The sequence below is a fragment of the Ictalurus punctatus genome, chromosome 11 (genome assembly GCF_001660625.3).
Source record: "Ictalurus punctatus breed USDA103 chromosome 11, Coco_2.0, whole genome shotgun sequence".
NCBI classification, from domain to species: Eukaryota; Metazoa; Chordata; class Actinopteri; order Siluriformes; family Ictaluridae; genus Ictalurus; species Ictalurus punctatus.
The window spans coordinates 6,005,400-6,024,401 of NC_030426.2; the positions used below are offsets into that span (position 1 = coordinate 6,005,400).

General features: G+C 40.0%; 1 protein-coding gene across 2 annotated transcripts in view; it reads left to right on the forward strand.

Moving 5' to 3' along the window:
* Positions 1 to 1,494: 1,494 nt before the first annotated feature.
* The window catches only part of LOC108272263 (synaptotagmin-2), a 56,190-nt gene continuing 38,682 nt past the window's right edge, over positions 1,495 to 19,002 (forward strand). Inside the window, exon 1 of one of the 2 annotated variants that reach the window (XM_017480573.3) lies at positions 1,495 to 1,815. The gene's annotated coding sequence lies outside the window, so the exon portion shown is untranslated. The remainder of the gene's footprint in view (positions 1,816 to 19,002) is intronic. The other variant, XM_053683714.1, reaches the window with a different exon arrangement.

A 19,002-nucleotide genomic window follows, 5' to 3' on the forward strand; every position in this document is an offset into this window, starting at 1 on the left:
GCGTTTTTTGTTTTGTTTTTTCAGTTACGTCCTGCTTGAATTTCTCCTTTAATTTACAAGAAGACGTCTGCCTAAAGCTAAATCCTGCAGTGCCAAAGATTTCTCCAGATGCAGCAGAACAACACCATTTGGATGTCTGTTACTCGCTAAAAGGTTTTGCTGCCGCCTCAGTCTCTGATAAATCTAATCATAGACTCACTTTTGGGCTCACGTGTCCATTTAGCATTCGTATCCCAGATGTTATCTGTGCATTGATTTCCCAAAAGTAAACATACTATCGATCACAAATACTGAAATAGCTGTGGTGTGTTATCACCGTCAAAACCTTTCAAGAAAGAACATTACAACCTCTAAAACCTTAGATTTTAAGCGTATTAATCAGGTCTAGGCTCTAAGTAATGCGTCAGAGGGAATTTCTACTCCATAAAATCATTTATAGCTTCGCCAAGGACGGTGTCCCTTTATTTGATTGATTTCAGATGCTGATCAAGTGCATTTCATTAGCGCTGAGGCACCACGACGCAAACCAGAAGAAAGGAGCTGAAGGGGAGCTGAGGAGGGAAAAAAAATCCCTGGCTTTTTAGTCGAACTAAGAGAAACTAAACATATCGGAGCATTACTGACATTTTGTTTTATATATTACCTTCAACAAATACATATACTATACCCACATGCTGGGAACAGGCTCTTGGTGTTGGTGTATACCGAGGCTGATGAAAGCGAGCAGAAAGCGCATTCTGGTGCAGGGTTGTGCTGTAGTGAGAGAGAGACTGACAGTGAGTAATGAGGTTGCTGATGAAGCCAATTGGTGGTGTAATTTCTGGAGTTTCTGACTGCAAACCCTTGAAGTATACAGGCTGCTCTTGTGAGTTCACCACAGTGTTGAATAATTTACACACAGCATATTACCTACATGCTGCTTTCAACAACAACAACAACAAAAAAAAGCACAGGCAGACTGGGCTAGTGGTACTGCAGAACTACTGAAAAACACCTTCTTCATCTCCCTCCCTCCCTCCCTCCTTGTCCTACACACACACACACACACACACACACACACGGTGGGATGCTGAGTGAGCAGGGAAATCTGCGGACAGTCTCCTGGCAGCCCCCCTCCCTCCCTCCCTCCCTCACACACACACACACACACACACACTGCTCACTTCCAGTTGGAATCTGATATCCCATCCATACATCTCCAAAAGCGCATGATAGCGTCCTAATCATTGTATGTGAATACTGCACTTCAATAATGGCGCACTTGATGACACACTGTTTAGTACGCTATCATGCGGTTTGGGACGGAACCTACATACTGACTCATGTAGTAGGCATATGAACTACTGTAGAAGAGGAAAGGGGGTGGGGCTACTTCGGAGCGCGTGCGGCGAGGGGGAAAAAACCCCCCCTCACGCTCGACCAATCGTAGAGAAGGAGAGTTTCCGATGGCCAATCAGAGCGCGCTGCCGGGAAATACAGCAGCGAAACGCCGGAGGCTGCGATGCTGAGAGACGATTGCGGTGTGTGAGAATGAAAATGTGTGTATCTGCGCATCCGCCGGTCCCAGCACTGAACGCCGCGAGGTGTGTGTGTCAATCTGTGTGAACGTTGGGGACCTTAAGAGAAGAAACACAACAACAACAACGCTGCACAAAAAGATGTACTTTTTTTTAAATTAATTTTTTTTTATAAGGAGGATCAAAAGCAAAGTGCTGTGAAATTTCAGCTTTCCTTTTTGCAGAGAGAGTCCTGCCGAATTTGGTGAAGTTTTCTCCAGCAGGGTACATCTGTCGCAGTACAGTACCCCAGAACAAGGTAAGCATCCTTTTCCCTTTGCAGTAGTGATTCTTTATTTTATTAGATTTTTTTCTTTCAGGTGATGCTGTTCAGCTTGTCCTGCAGGTTATAATGGAAATCCGTACCCGCAGCCATGTGTTTATTTATTTGTTCTTTCTTTTGAAGTTGGTAACAGTGAAAATGCTCTGTAGAGGACTGAAGTGGTGCATGGATGGGGGTGGAGGGTGATGGAGGAGATGGAGGAGGAGGAGGAGGAGGGGGGGTAGAGGCTTCTCTCCAGTCCAACTTTATGTCCCCGCCCAGGCAAAGTCTGCGCTCTGCAGTGTCTGGTTACATAAGAGCGGCCGATGTGTGGAGAATGCAGAATAAGGGTCGGACAGGGTGGAACTGCTCAGTACCTTCTGAACCAAGCCAAGAGTTACGTATGATAAGAGGCACACATGGCAGGATGCACTGTGGCAGCACTGGATAGTGTATTCAGGTTTATTGTTTGCCTTAGGCATAACGCCACTGAGACTATGAGCCTAAAAAAAAAAAGAAGAAGAAAAGAAAAAAAAGTAAAGTTGCCTCCTTAAATATACTGACTAGAGTTGATTATGTACAAGATGTAGTCTCTAAAAGGGATAACAATAAAAGTGTAGGCCATACATCAAACAACTGATCAGTGAAATCTATCCATCCATCCATCGATTTATTTATCTACCTGTCTATCTATCAGTCTGTCTGTCTATCTATCTATCTATCTAACTGTCTATCTATCTATCCATCCATCAATTTATTTATCTATCTGTCTATCTCTCTATCTATCTATCTATCTATCTATCTATCTATCTATCTATCTATCAGACTGTCTATCTACCAAACTGTCTGTCTATCTATCCATCTATCAAACTGTCTGTCTATCTATCCATCTATCAAACTGTCTATCTATCTATCTATCTATCTATCTATCTATTGATCAGCCAATAAAGCTAGGTCAGCCGCTTTTTGCTGAGACAGCTCTTCCTATCAGCACTCACATAGATGAGCTTCACTCCCATAAATCTTGTTCACTGAAATATACTTCCCATTGAGAAAATGTGACATGGAAGAATTGAATATTTACTAAAATCTTATAATTTTGAATATACAGTAGTATACTCTCTCTCTCTCTCTCTCTCTCTCTCTCTCTCTCTCTCTCTCTCTCTATATATATATATATATATATATATATATATATATATATATATATATATATATATATAAATTTGATTGCGTGTGTGTGTGTAGGTGTGTGTATAGTGGGAGTTGTTCATTCAGTTCTTATTGAAGGCTGGTTAAAGCAGACCGGTCTGAGGTGAACGATAAGCGATCGCTAGCATTGTGTATTCGACTCAGTAAATCTCTTGCTGCTACCACATGTAGAAATTCCTTCCCAGCACAATGGGACCTGCACTGGTGTGATGAAAAAGGAAAGCAATTCAGAAGGCAATCTCATCGATTGCAGAGGATCAGGGAGAACAGCTGGCGAGGTATCAGACTGAGGGTTGGAGGGGTGCGAGGTACGCGTATGTTCGTTTCAGTTCTGTCCTTATTGCGGGCCAGGCGTAATGAAGGTACCCACTGAGATATAAAGCAGAGCCCCTTGACAGAGGCATCACTCACATGCGCGCACACACACACACACACACACACACACACACACACACTACCTACTGGATACTGAATAGCACTGGCTGGTTGGTATTGTGTGTGTGTGTGTGTGTGTGTGTGTGTGTGTGTGCATGTGCAGGACACTGAGGGGAAACAACTCATCCACAGTATGAGTTTAAAATGAATATCTAGTTGATGGCTCATGAAATTGAATCGGGTTTCCCTGTAGCAATAATGCTGCAGTTTCACACTGTGTATCAGGGTCATTCATATGTGTCATTCACACTTACCACAGATGGAATAAATGCTATGATAATAATGAATAATAATATTAATTAATAATAATAATAAGAGGAATGGAAAGGTAACGTAAGCATTGTATGTTGGTGCAGTGGGTAGCATTGTCGCCTCACAACTCCAGGTTTCCCGGATCAATCCTGAGCTCAGGTTACTGTCTGTGCGGCATTGCAGAAGCTCTCTTGTGACTGCGTGGGTTTCCTCTGGGTTCTCCAGTTTCCTCCCACCTCACATGGCTAGTGTTCCCAGGATCTGGACCCACCATGACCCTGAACAGGATAAAGTAAGAATGATCAAGGAAAAAGTAAATGTAATCATGGAAGCTCACACTTTTTTCATTGAAAACACAGATTTTCTCAGTGTTTTCATATAAAAATGATTTGCTTAAAGGTCTGAATCCACCACGGTCCAAGTATTAGAGCATAACGACATCGTTACGGCAAGCTGATCCTATTGGTTAGTTAGCTATCTAATTCATCTAATGCAAATGATAAACATATCTTGTTAGGTATATTTGGACATATTGTATATAGTAACTCCGCTGCATCACACCGTCCTGTCGTTGATTATTTTCCTTTAACAGCACGTCCTGACCTATGTTTAATGTCGTGGAAACAACTTATATTATAGCAGCGATAAACAATTAAATGAATAAGCTTGCCATTTTACCAAAGGCTATGTCCACGTTAATCCGGATAGATGTGAAAACAGTATTTTCATTTTAAACTGCCGTTTTCAAATGCTTTCCAAAAACATCCCTATACCGCGCATGGGTAAAAACGTTGGCCTGCATCTTTTCTCTAACAAATCGTAGAGAAAAAGAGGCATTTTCAAATTTATCCGGATTAATATGGACGTAGCCTAAGATACCAGGAATACTTCAAGTTACAGCTTTATCTCTGACTGTTACAAAGCTCATACTGTGGTCTCCTTCAATAAATGCTAAAGAAATATCTCCTTACAGAAAGCTACCGTATCAACTATTATACACAGTTTTATTTGATCTGTTTATGTGGAGCGTCCACCATAGAGGTTCATGTATAAGTTGTTATGATAGGTACTGTATTAGAACGAGAGAGTTAATATAAACCTTGTAGCCGGCACTACTCTCCGAGCCATGCCGTTCTACAATCTTGTTTGTTTGTTTAAACACATTTGGAGCTTTACCTTAATTGCCTTTTTTGTTGTTAATAAGATCCGTAATGACTCTGCTGAATCTCTAAAAATAGAAATAAAAAACAAATCTCTGATGTAAGCAGGTAACATTTTAATTATTATATGAATTGAATGTCGAAGATGTTTGTTTGTGTAGACGTCATGGTTGTAGGTGGACTAGCTGCTTCATACTTTACCTGACATATCAACTTGATTAGCTAGCATTATTCTGAATGTAGAAGAAATCTAGAGAGAAGCAGGTATATTTTGTCCGTATGTGCTTATCAGCTCAGCATCACAGACAATAAAATACAAGTTGGTATTAAGCGATTGTTATTTGTACCCAGTAGTCAGTAAAATGCAGTAGAATAAATAATAAAGTTTTGAATTAGATAGACATTTGTTGTAGTTTGGATAAACAATGCCAGTGTCATGATTGGCATACAGCGCCCTCCACTAATATTGGCATCCTTGGTAAATATGAGCAAAGAAGACTGTGAAAAATTGTCTTTGTTGATTAAGCTTTTGCTCTTTTGTTTTAAAAAAAATAATCAAAGAGATACTCTGCTCTCATGGATATCAAACAATTGCAAACAAAACAGGTTTATCAAAAAAAAAAAAAAGTTAAATATAGGTGTGCAACAATTATTGGCACCCTTTTAGTCAATACGTTGTGCTACCTCCCTTTGCCAACATAACAGCTCTGAGTCTTCTCCTATAATACCTGATGAGGTTGGAGAATACACGGCAAGGGATCAGAGACCGTTCCTCCATACAGAATCTCTCCAGATCCTTCACATTTTGAGGTTCACACTGGTGGACTCTCCTCTTCAGTTCACCCCACAGGTTTTCGATGGGTTTAAGTCAGGGGACTGGGATGGTCATGGCAGGAGCTTGATTTTGTGGTCAGTAAACCACTTTTGTGTTGATTTGTTTTGGATCATTGTCCTGCTGGAAGATCCAACCACGACCCATTTCAATCTTTCTGGCAGAAACGGTCAGGTTTTCATTTAATATCTGTTGATATTTGATAGAGTCCATGATGTCATGTATCTTAACAAAATGTCCAGGTCCTCTGGCAGATAAACAGCCCCAAAACATTAAAGATCCACCATCATGACCATAGAACCCGATCCCATTTGAAGTTCCAGTAGTGTCTGGCAAACTGAAGATGCTTGAGAGTGAGAGTTTTCGGATGACAGTAGATGTTTTTTTCTTGAAACCCTTCCAAAGTACTTGTGGTGATGTAGGTGACTTCAGATTGTAGTTTTGGAGACTTTCTGACCCCAAGACACAACGTCTGCAATTGTATAACGTCTGCAATTCTCCAGCTGTGATCCTTAGAGGATTTTTGGCCACTCAAACCATCCTGTTCACAGTGCGTTGAGACGATATAGACACACATCCTCTTCTAGGTTGATTCCTATCATTTCCAGTTGACTGGAACGTCTTAATTATTGCCCTGATGGTGGAAATGGGCATTGTCAATGCTTCTGCTATTTTCTTATAGACACTTCCCATTTTGTGAAGCTCAACAACCTTTTGCCGCACGTCACAGCTATATTCCTTGGTCTTACCCATTGTTATGAATGACTAAGGGAATTCATGGTTGAACAATTTCCTGTTCCTAGTCCGCCAGGTGTACTAAAAAAATGCAAAATATAAATGTGAATATACTTCAAATAGATTTTTCTCAAATGGATTCATAGGGGTGCCAATAATGTTGCTCACCTATATTTAACAAAGATATTTTTTGGATAAACCTGTGTTGTGTTCGCAGTTATTTGTTATCCATGAGAACAGAGTATTTTTGTGAATTTGTTTAATAAAAGGTCAAAAGTTTAAACAATAACGACAACTTTTCACTGCCTTAATTGCTCATATTTACCAAGAGTGCCATGACTTCTGATGATCAGTGACAAATTCTGATGATCTATGTGTGACAGTTCCATGAAGTGTTATATTTATGGAAACCAGTTATTAGTATCACTACCCATGCCCTCAACCCCCCACGCCCCCCCCCCCCCCCCCCATTTTTCCCGCCACTGATTTGTGCCCTTTATCCAGCTGTGTTTCACTCTGCATGCTGATGCTGTCCACTGCATAGGATGTTTAATTCATGTACTTTCTCCCGATGACAATGCTTTCACGTTTCTATGTCTTCTGTCTTGTCAATCAGCTCCTCGTGTCACAGCATCCTAAACTCAGTAGCTCAATGAGGATAATGTTTGGAGCATATCAAGTCTCAAGCACCATGCCAGAATTTCCATATCTATCATAACTGCACTAAAGCAGCACTGGCTTTAAATCCTGAAGGTTTTTATGATATTCACTGCTTGCACACATTCACTCATGATCATCTTAATGGTGCCTTATTTGTAAATGTTGTTGACGTGAACGCTGTAAAGAAGGCGGAGCTGTGGCACATGATGTTCTAATGGTTCAGTGCCTCAGGGCTGGAGGAATTTTCTGCTGACCAACAGAAAATTGATGTGTGTGTGTGTCAGTGTAAGTCAGCGTATGTGTGCTCCTGAATCCATTGATGACTGTGGCCTACAGCAGCGCAGCCTGGCACAGGCACGCTGTTACACATGGCTGCTGGTGCAGTGTGTACCCACTGAGTAACACACACACATACACACTGCACTGGCAGAACCTCAGTGCACTGCTGCCAGATGCCTCAGTGGAATCATACATTTAAATGACTGGTTTTAAATTATACCACATTACTGTGTGTGTGAGTGATAGAGGCATGGAGGAATGAAAAACACTAATGCTGCAGTGTGGTGATTATAAATGAGGATGGAAGGAGAAATTAATCAATGCTGAAGAGAATCAGCTAAACCAGACTCAATGAGACGGGTCCAGTTGTAGCTTGAAGACATTTTTTTTTCCGCGGTCCCATTTCATTCTGCTCCCCTTTGACAGGAGGAAACTAGTAAATGTGCTTTTCATGCTCAAAACTACTATCATAACCTAGCCTTGTTTTGTGCAAAACATTTGAACGCTACATCCCATATCCTTCTGATATTCGGATATATTGATGTAACCAGAGACATGAACATTAGATCCAATTAAGAAAATGATGTAATGTTTGGGTGGTAGAATTAAGAGGCGTCGAAGGAGGTGACCATATGGTAATAAACTGCAGAGATCATGAGTAATCAGTGAATCAATGAAAAAGCCTGAATGGATGGCAAAAAGCTGCTGAAGGAGTTGTTAAGCCAACAAGAGATAACAATAACCCCCACTGGTGACATGGATAAAAAGGACAAATATTAAGGGAAGATTTGCCACAATTGGGTTTGTTTACATTTTCTTTAGCTACAGATTAATGAGCATGCAAAATGTTGTAACCTTTTAACAGTATTAACACAGAGTAATCATTTTTAAACAAAAAACATAGGAAGGAAGGAAACATCACTGCTACCGTTTTGTCATGTGAAATCGTGCACGAGAACTCTAACTTAGGAGGGAACATGGTGCAAATGGAGCTCCAGCTTATTCACGTTCTAACTAACTTTTGTTTCTGAATGTGTCGCAATTCACTGACATACTACAGCTACTTTTTTAAAACAAGGATATCAGACTTATTCTTTAGGTATGCCCCCCCGATGTGTTGTTCATGAAATCTTTCCATGTGTAATTTGGTCTTTTCTGCTATGAGAACTTTTACCACATTTTTAAACCAATTTGATTTGCTGTCAACATCTGGGAAATGTTTAGGCTGGATCAAAATATGGAAATGCAGTTTCATTAAGGGCAAAATTAAATAATGTGTCAGTCCATGCTGTTAAAATAAGCAATACTTTTATTCAAATACATTTTAAACATAAACATAAACAAAAGCCCTTTTGAAGCTGAGAAAAGATGGAAAATCTATCAGAGCCATTGCACGAGTATTGGGCACAGCCAGTACAACAATTTGGAATGTCCTGAAAAGAACGAAACCACCGGTGTACTAACAAACAGACATGGAACAGGTTGGCCAAGGAAAACAACAACCGCTGATGATGGAGATATTGTGAGAGCTGTGAAGAAAACCCCACAAAACAACAGTTAGTGACATCACCAACAACCTTCACAGGGCAGGGGTGAAGATATCACAATCCTCTATTCAAAGAAGATTTCAAGTGCAGAAATATGGAGACCATACCACAAGATGCAAACCACTCATGAGCAGTAAAAACCAGAAAGCCAGATTTGAATTTGCAGAGGTGAAATACAGAAATGTGCCATAAAAGTTCTGGAACCAAGATTAACAGCTACCAAAGTGATAGAAAGGCCAAAGTGTGTGGAGAATGAAAAGATCTGCTCATGATCCAAAACATATGATCTCATCAAGCATGGTGGAGGTATTGTCATGGGTTGGGCTTGCATGGCTGCTTCTTCAATGGGCTCATGACCTTTATTGATGATGTAACTCATAATTGTAGCAGCAGAATTAAATCCACATCTGCCTCCGAAGTCTACAAACAATCTGCCTTACAATTTACAGAGAAATGCATCCAATCTAAGTGGGAGGAACTTCATCATGCAGCAAGACAATGGCACAAAACACACTGCCAACACAACAAAGGACTTCATCAAGGGGAAAAAGTGGAAGGTGTTAGACTTGCCAAGTCAATCACCAGACCTTAATCCAATTGAGGAGCATTTCATCTCCTGAAGAGGCGACTGAAGGGAAAAAACCCTCCCAAAAGTAACAACTGAAAGAAGCTGCAGTACAAACCTGGAAAAGCATCACAATAGAAGATTGCAACAGTTTGGTGATGTCAGTGGGTCACCAGCTTTATACAGTTATTGCAAGCAAGGGACATGCAAATATTGTGTTATTTACTTTAATTTACTTTAAGACTATCTGTTCGTATACTTTTGCTCACCTAAAAATTGGGTGGTGTGCTCCAAAGGTGCCATGTTCTAAGTTGTTTAACACATCTAGATGTAAATATCAGGAAATGAAAGCTGAAATTCTCATATTCTCATATTCATCTTTTGATCTCAAACCCAAATGTCTTCAATGTACAGTATAACGGAAAAAAAAACAGAATTGGCCTTGCTGTTCCAATACTTTCAGAGGGGACATCTTTCAAATACACTTTTGAAAAATAGTTACAGTAATTTATTCCTTCATGTTCGGTAACTACTTTATCCTGGTCAGGGTCATGGTGGCTCCAAAGCCTAATCCTGGACGTAATGCCGATCATCGCAGGGCACCGTGCACACACATTCACACTCATTTACCCCTAGGAGCAATTTAGAGTCATCATTCCAATGCTGTATTCAGCTAAAGGTTGTAACTCAATAAAGAAAAGACCCTCAATTGAGAATTCCTACAGAATTCTAACTAGGGATGGTCTCTTCGAGTCCAAGTTCAGCAAATGATGTCAACTCAACATCAGCAGTAAACAAACTAGCACCTCTTACATTTAAATGAGTTATGCTGTATATACAAGTATTTGCTTTAGCTCAATCAACATACAGACATATCAGCGTGTTAAATCTAAAACATTGGCTATACAGTTGAACATGGAGGCATCCAAGGTTTTTTATCCCATGTTGTTCCTCAAACACACAGAGGTCATTAATGAAATAATTCTGAGCTCCGACTTCCTGTGTCCGAGGTAAGTCTAATGCAGCACAACTGTCTGCATGCTTTTGGGAAGTGGGAGGAAACCAGACAACCCACTCGGTCACGAAGAGAACACGCAAAACTTCACACAGACAGTAACCCGAGCTCAGGATTGAATTTGAAACCGTCGAGCTGTGGAGTGGCTGCACCACAGTGTTGCCCAGTTACAGTAATAGTTTTATCATTTACATTATAAAGCAACGTCAGCCTTCTTCCTTATTGTACATTATAAGGATTTATTCTATCGGATTTGTAAATCAAAGGTAGACTGTTCACATTAAATCAGTGTGTCTTAAACCAACGAAAGATGGATGGATAGATGGATTGATGGATAGATGCCATAACAGTATGCATCCATCCAAACTGAATCGATAATGATCAATAAGCCATGTCAGACAATTAAGTTCACCAACATCTCAGTCGATTATGGCGAAATCACGTACTGTGACAGTACCTACTGCATTCGATTCAGTGCTTACTGCTTGGCCGTTGAAACATTACTGATCAGTATGTGTGTGTAGTAAGAATACAATCCGGGCATACTACATCCATCATGTCGGCACTGTCGTGTCACCTGCAACTTAAAAAGAGCGGATGTGTTGCCTTCCACCATTTTTGATTCTGACAGCACCAGTCTCGTTGCCTCATGGGATAGCGCAGTGTCCATTGCTTCCATATTGCAGAATCTCGGTGGAAGCAGTATGTCATCTGGGTATTTCTCGCCTACTGATTTATGAATACTGAGATTTCAGACATTCTGCTCCTTTGGCGTACTGCTTTTTCGCCTACTGTATAATAGGGTAGTGGGGATATTCCTACGCAGCCTATGTTTAATTAATCGAGGAAGCCAAAATTTGTTATCATGATTAAAAAAAGAACCAAAATGGCCAAGTAGTTAGCAATTTTCTAAATGAGTCTAATTTAAGAAATGAATGAATATCAGTGTAGCAGAATTACGTAGGTGTTTTCTCTGCCAGTTTTAGATGTATTTTCTCCTGCCACAAACAAGCAACATAAACACAGTAAGAAAGCTGAATAAAGTACTTAACACAAAAAGCTAGTTTAAATAGGTTTGGTGATTTAGAACAAAGGACAAATGTCACCCATAACTCTATATGTTCTCTTTTTCTAGTTTCTTGCCAAGACGTTATGTATTATTCAGCATTAATAATTTTAGGATTATGTTGTTTTGCCTTGAATGGCAGCCTGGAAGCCATATCCATAAATACACCACTACAATTTGTGTTACTGTTTATGCAGATCATTTGCATATTTGTCCTTATTTATAACTCTGAGGTATGAAAAAGCAGTGTAGGTTTTACCACACAATTGTCTTTCATATTAAATAATTCATTTATTCATCTCCAGAGCACTAAACACAAGATGGGCTCAATATGCCTACAGTAAATTCCAAAATAAATCTACAGGACTCTCCTAAATAATGTATAACTTCCTCTATAAGCTTCCCATCAGTGTGTATGCCAATCTCTGTGCCTCTGCATAGAAACACTGCTCTGCATTTTGATTCAGCCGTATGGCGTTTGCTTCTGTTGTAAACTCATTAATGCGTGATTGATGATGTGTGCAAACACCACGATCGAATTACCAGCTCAAACCATGAGCCAATCAGGTCAGGACACCATCTGCAGGAGTCTATAAGTTGCTGCATGGTCAGTTGTACAATCCTGCTGCCCTCTTCTGGTATTCCGCTATTAAAAGAGAAGCGAATGTTGAGAAACGCCTCCAGCATCCTGTCTCAATCTGCTGATTCTGAAATATTTTCCTTTTTTTTTTTTCCACCTTAAAAGCTGATCACAGGACATGTGAAGTACACAACCAAGGATATTATAACCATATAGCTACCATATAGTTATTATTCACAGATAATGCTCTGAGTGTGCAGTTGATGGTCTTGCAAATGATTATAGGTTGCAGTCCTCTGCATATTAAAAACATGTTAATTTTTGTCTGTTTTAACATATAGTTAAGTGCCAGTTATAACAGGTGTGAACTAGTCTGTCTACGGGCTAAGCTTTTTGCAGGGTGTTCAGTCAAACTGACCCAGATCTAGATACTCTACAGTAGACGGTCTGACTCTGGGGTTGATAAAGTGTTTCCTACCTTCCTACCTGCAGTGTCCCCAGACCACCTGCGTATACTATTTTGGGTGCCTGAAAGGGTAAGTGTGTGTGACGGTGCATGTGAGTGTGTGTCAGAGAACCATGTAGAGTGTTAGAAAGAATACATGTGGGCCAGGGTGCCTGACTGGCCTAATTTGTTCGACCTTCGTGCGAAAGAAAAAAAAAAAAAGCGCACTGCAGAGGAGAGTGCAGCCTAATTTGTGATACACCCTTCTGCCACTAAGAGGCCACGACTCTTCCAGAACAATCCTAACAACTCCCTGGCCTTTCCAATCAGCTCCAGCTGAGGTGATCTGCTCAGCTACTCGTGAAATAACACAACTCCATCATGCCTTAACTGCAGTGCTGGTATTGATTGGTGTTTCTTTTAACCTTAGGAGAGGTTGAGACAATTTTCCTGGCAGGGGCTGATGATTTGAAGGACTAGTGATGTCTCAGGCTTAGTCATTTCTGTTTTTCCTGACACGACTAGGCCTGTTATTGTTATTTCATCTTTTCAGATCACATGACAATCTGACTGCATTTTGCACATTAATTGCATGCTTTCTGTTGCAACAAATATAATGTTAATTGTGAGCATTTCCATCAGTAAAGCGTAAGCGTATTAGCTGTCTTCCTCACACAAGCTTGCTGTCTAGGCCTTACTGCTTTTGGGTACGTTCTTTTGTGTCAGAGAATTTTTTTCATTTATTCATTCATCTTTAGTAACTGCTTTATCCTGGTCAGGGTCGACGCGTATCCTATCCTGCACACACACATTCACACCTAGGGGCAGTTTATCATAGTCAATCCACCTACCCATGATTTTGGGAGAGAACCTGGAAACCCATGCAGACACAGGGAAAACAATGACCTGAGCTTAGGATCTTAGCAAGGACACTGGAGCTGTGAAGCAGCAACAATACTGACTGAACCCTAGTGCTGCCCATCTCAGCTCATACAGTAATGTCCAGACAGGTCGAAAGATATTTGGAGACTGACAAAGTTATTGTTATTTTAGATGCCTACCATAGTATATTGGAGTTGAAGTTAATGAAAGCAATGCATATGAGATCCTTTGCAGTCAATGACTGCCTGAAATCTTGAATCCACAGACATCACCAGTTGCTGGGATTCTTCTCTGGTGATGCTTTGGTGATGCCTGGCCTTTTCTGCAACTGTCTTCATTTCATGCTTGTTCTCGGGGCATTTAGCCTTCAGCAGATGAAATGCATGCTGAATTGGGTTTAAGTCAGATGACTGACTAATATAATTGTAATAAATGTCCTAATGTTTATATATGTATTTCTTGGTGATGGCGTTGAGGCCATCAGGCCACTGTAATACCTTAATAACTAGTGGAAAGTGTCCTTTACAGAAGCAGTAGTGTATTTATCAACTCTGGGGAAAGCTATGCTGGGGATCCTTCACATTTCCGTCCTTTGGTTGAACAGAAACCCAATTAAATGAAAATAGATCAGGCAACTTCAGTGGCTTTCCTATCACTGCTATCAACCTCACTACCTGCAAGGCTTAAAACCGTACTACTTGTCCCACTGGTTCCCAAACTAGAGAGAAATGTGCAATCTGTTTGACAAATTAATTGACTATGGCTCTAATGATGAAATGTTACTGTTTTGAAGTTTGATTCACATTCAAACAAACCACATTTAAGTGAAGAGTGTACATGTTATTTTACTCTTTTGCTATGCTGACATGCCGTATTACTGGGGGAATTTGGCGATAAAAATGGAAACATTTCTCTGTCCATCTATCTCTGCAAGTTATTCGGTGACTGAACAGAAGTCAAGAGAATGAACAGAAAGTATGCCAAAGCATTTATTTTAAAATATAAGTCCTATATATATATATATATATATATATATATATATATATATATATATATATATATATATATATACAGTATGTCACAAAAGTGAGTACACCCCTCACATTTTTGTAAATATTTGATTATATCTTTTCATGTGACAACACTGAAGAAATGACACTTTGCTACAATGTAAAGTAGTGAGTGTACAGCTTGTGTAACAGTGTAAATTAGCTGTCCCCTCAAAATAACTCAACACACAGACATTAATGTCTAAACCGCTGGCAACAAAAGTGAGTACACCCCTAAGTGAAAATGTCCAAATTGGGCCCAAAGTGTCAATATTTTGTGTGGCCACCATTATTTTCCAGCACTGCCTTAACCCTCTTGGGCATGGAGTTCACCAGAGCTTCACAGGTTGCCACTGGAGTCCTCTTCCACTCCTCCATGACGACATCACGGAGCTGGTGGATGTTAGAGACCTTGTGCTCCTCCACCTTCCGTTTGAGGATGCCCCACAGATGCTCAATAGGGTTTAGGTCTGGAGACATGCTTGGACAGTCCATCACATTCACCCTCAGCTTCTTTAGCAAGGCATTGGTCGTCTTGGAGGTGTGTTTGGGGTCGTTATCATGCTGGAATACTGCCCTGCGGCCCAGTCTCCGAAGGGAGGGGATCATGCTCTGCTTCAGTATGTCACAGTACATGTTGGCATTCATGGTTCCCTCAATGAACTGTAGCTCCCCAGTGCCGGCAGCACTCATGCAGCCCCAGAGCATGACACTCCCACCACCATGCTTGACTGTAGGCAAGACACACTTGTCTTTGTACTCCTCACCTGATTGCCACCACACACGCTTGACATCATCTGAACCAAATAAGTTTATCTTGGTCTCATCAGACCACAGGACATGGTTCCAGTAATCCATGTCCTTAGTCTGCTTGTCTTCAGCGAACTGTTTGCGGGCTTTCTTGTGCATCATCTTTAGAAGAGGCTTCCTTCTGGGACGACAGCCATGCAGACCAATTTGATGCAGTGTTTCAACCTTTGGTTTGCCAGATTATTTGCCATACATTAGACCATTATTATGAGTCATAAAATCATAACAAGACAAAACATTTTCTTTGTTGCTTTTATTTGTTTGACAACTAATTATAAACTAAAAGTTTGTGACTAGTCATTATACCAAATTACAGCTGGAAATCCAATGGTCTTGTGTTGTAAATCATAAGAATTTGTCTATGGATTGAATATGCAAAACAAACCATTTGTTTCCTTCAAACGCAATACATCATACATAAGCAATGTGTATCTATGTGTATACTAGAAATAAACCAGTTTTCATGTGAAAAAAGAATGTTTTCTTATTACATTGCATTGCATTATTACAATATTATGCACTATAGAAGTAAAAGAAATCCAAAAAGACAAGTTATTGTTTCTTTAAGAAATAGATTATGATAATAAACTCCTTCCATAAACTAAATCAAAATAAAGTGCCTTTATTATGGTGATTTAGACCTTTGCCATAATTAACCAATGTGTGATGAGTGTTGTGTGATGTTAGCACATTAACCAGTGTTGGTTTTTAAAGTATAATAAATGTCTTATGGCATATCATATTTTAATATGACTTTAATTAAAGTGTATAGTCACAGGAGGGACAATGAATCTGGTTTGGTCTACATTCCTCAGGGTATAAAAAATGTTTCAAAGCAAATTAATAAAAGCCAGCTTTATTGCTTAGAGTTAAACCTGTAGGTCGTATCCTCTGAGCTATAGTGATCGAATATGATATGTTTATTTGGACCATGTGTTGAAGTGTTTTGCTCACCTCAGCACGGAAAGCAAGCCTATATTTTTTCAGCAGATAAATGTCGGTGGTTTTGGACGAAAGGTCATAGTGAAAACCATCTGAAAAGTATGAACACATTTGTGTTTACTCCATTACTGGGCTTTTAGATGGTTTATACTAAAGAGAATCAGGTCAGGAAATCTGAGAAGTCAGGTCTTTTTAGTGAAGATGCAAATGAAAAGCCTTTTTAGATGTTTGTGTGGCAGTTTTTGAAATATGACATTAAACTGTGACAAAGCAGGTGCTTGTGTCTCACTAACATCCTCCAGACAACTGCTTCTACATAATGTTTCTTTAAATAGCCTCACAATTGTTTTTCTAAAAAGGATCTTTTTCTCTACAGGGGACTCTGACCACTTCCTCATTATCTCTACATTACCTAGGACATATTGTTCCCCTTTTGCCAAACTCTATACTGGGTTACCTCCTAACCACTATCTCATCTATGCTACAATATATTTTATCTGATCCTTCTGATCTTATCCTTATCGGATGCTCAGAACATTTCATCTTTTACATTTTGCAACCACTGCTGCAGTCGCTGCTTATTCCACGATAACCCTCACTATCAGTCCAGCAAAGCTAACAGCTGAGCTTTCATATACTCTCTCAATCCATGCTAAAACTCTTGAGCCATGGCAACCATCCCTTCAGATCCCTTATTCCTAGAGTTCTACACTGATCAGCCATAACATCTAAACTACTGACAGGTGACGTGAATAACTTTATCCTGTTACAGTGGCACCTGTCAAGGGGTGGGATATATATTAGGCAGCAAGTGAACAGTCAGTTCTCAAAGATGATGTGTTGGAAGCAGGAAAAATGGGCAAGAGTAAGGGTTTGAGCGACTTTGACAATGGCCAAATTGTGATGGCTAGACGACTGGGTCAGAGCATCTCCAAAACAGCAGGTATAAGTACCTACCAAAAATGGTTCAAGAAAGGACAACTGGTGAAGTGTGTGGTGAGCAAAGGCTAGCCCGTCTGGTCCGATCCCACAGAAGAGCTACTGTAGTATAAATTGCTGAACAAGTTAATGCTGGTTATGATAGAAAGGTGTCTCACCCCTGTCCACCACCAAAAGCACCTACAATGAGCATGTGAGCATCAGAACTGGACTATGGAAGAAGGTGGCCTGGTCTGCTGAATCGTTTTCTTTTACATCATGTGGATGGTTGGGTGCATGCGCACCACTTACCTGGGGAAGAGATGGCACCAGGATGCACAATGGGAAGAAGGCAAGCCTGGGGAGGTAGTGTAATGCTCTGCTGGGAAACCTTGGGTCCTGGCATTCATGTGGATGTTATTTTGACACGTACCACCGACCTAAACATTGTTGCAAACCAAGTACACTTCATGCCAACGGAATTCCCTAATGATAGTGGATGGCCATTTGAGCAGGATGATCCACCCTGCCACACTGCAAACATTGTTCAGGAATGGTTTGAGGAACATGACGAAGACTTCAAGGTGTTGACTTGGCCTCCAAATTCCCCAGATCTCACTCCGATCGAGTATCTGGGGGACGTGCTGGACAAACGAGTCTGATCCATGGAGGCCCCACATCGCAACTTACAGGACTTAAAGGATCTGCTGTTAATGTCTTGGTGCCAGATACCACAGCACACCTTCAGAGGTCCAGTGGAGTCCATGCCTCGACAGGTCAAATCTGTTTTGGTGGCACAAGGGGGACCTACACAATATTAGACAGGTGGTTTCAATGTTATGGCTGATCGGTGTACAATGTCTTGCTAACTTAAAAAATCTCCATGATTATCTATCTAGCCCATTGCTTATTGATGACGTGAGGACTTATAAACCATTCAAATTTTAGGATGCTAGCCATATCAAACATATCATTTTTTTCTTTTCTATAATTCACTTTGATTCCCATCCATCATCGGGCTGCTTAATGCTTTTGGAGGAGATGTACATACATTAATTATTTTATTTATTCATAAATTTATTACACAGTAGAGGGTTTATATGTAAGCATAGTCACAGATGAGTCAATGTGTACACCTCCAAAATCTACACACCATGTGAATCTGCATTGCTGTGTCAGAATAAGCACTGATTAGTTGAACAGAGAAGAGGTTTGCGTAGTGCTAGGTTTATGTCAAGATCCAAACAATATTCAACCCAAACCAGAGTTGAAGTGAAACAGAGTGGTCCCTTCTTCAAAACGTAACACAAAAAACAAGGAATTGACAATGAATTTGTGGCATTATATATATATATATATATAAATATATATATATATATATATATATATATATATATATATATATATATATATATATATATATAATTATAATATATAGATCCAGAAGTGTGCTCCATGCCATTTCTATAATGGCAGTGCAAGAAAAATTTCAGCATTAAAAAACAATTAAGCCTCAAATAGTTACTAATTACAGTCAAAAAGATAGCTAGTGATGTAAGGTGATTAACGGAGAAATTTGCTGTACTTCTCAGTAAAATTGGTGTCAGTACTTTTCAACTTTGATTTTCTGAGTAAGAGGCTAAAAGGAAGCACTATGCTAAAGGCTAATCCATTTGCAGCTCACAGTCTCTCAGGATAAATAATGCATTTCTGCAATAAAAGGCTGCTTTCTGTTTCCGTTTTTATCTGAATTCAATTACTTTTTTGTTTTACTCTGTAAATCCATCAGTGCTGGTGCTG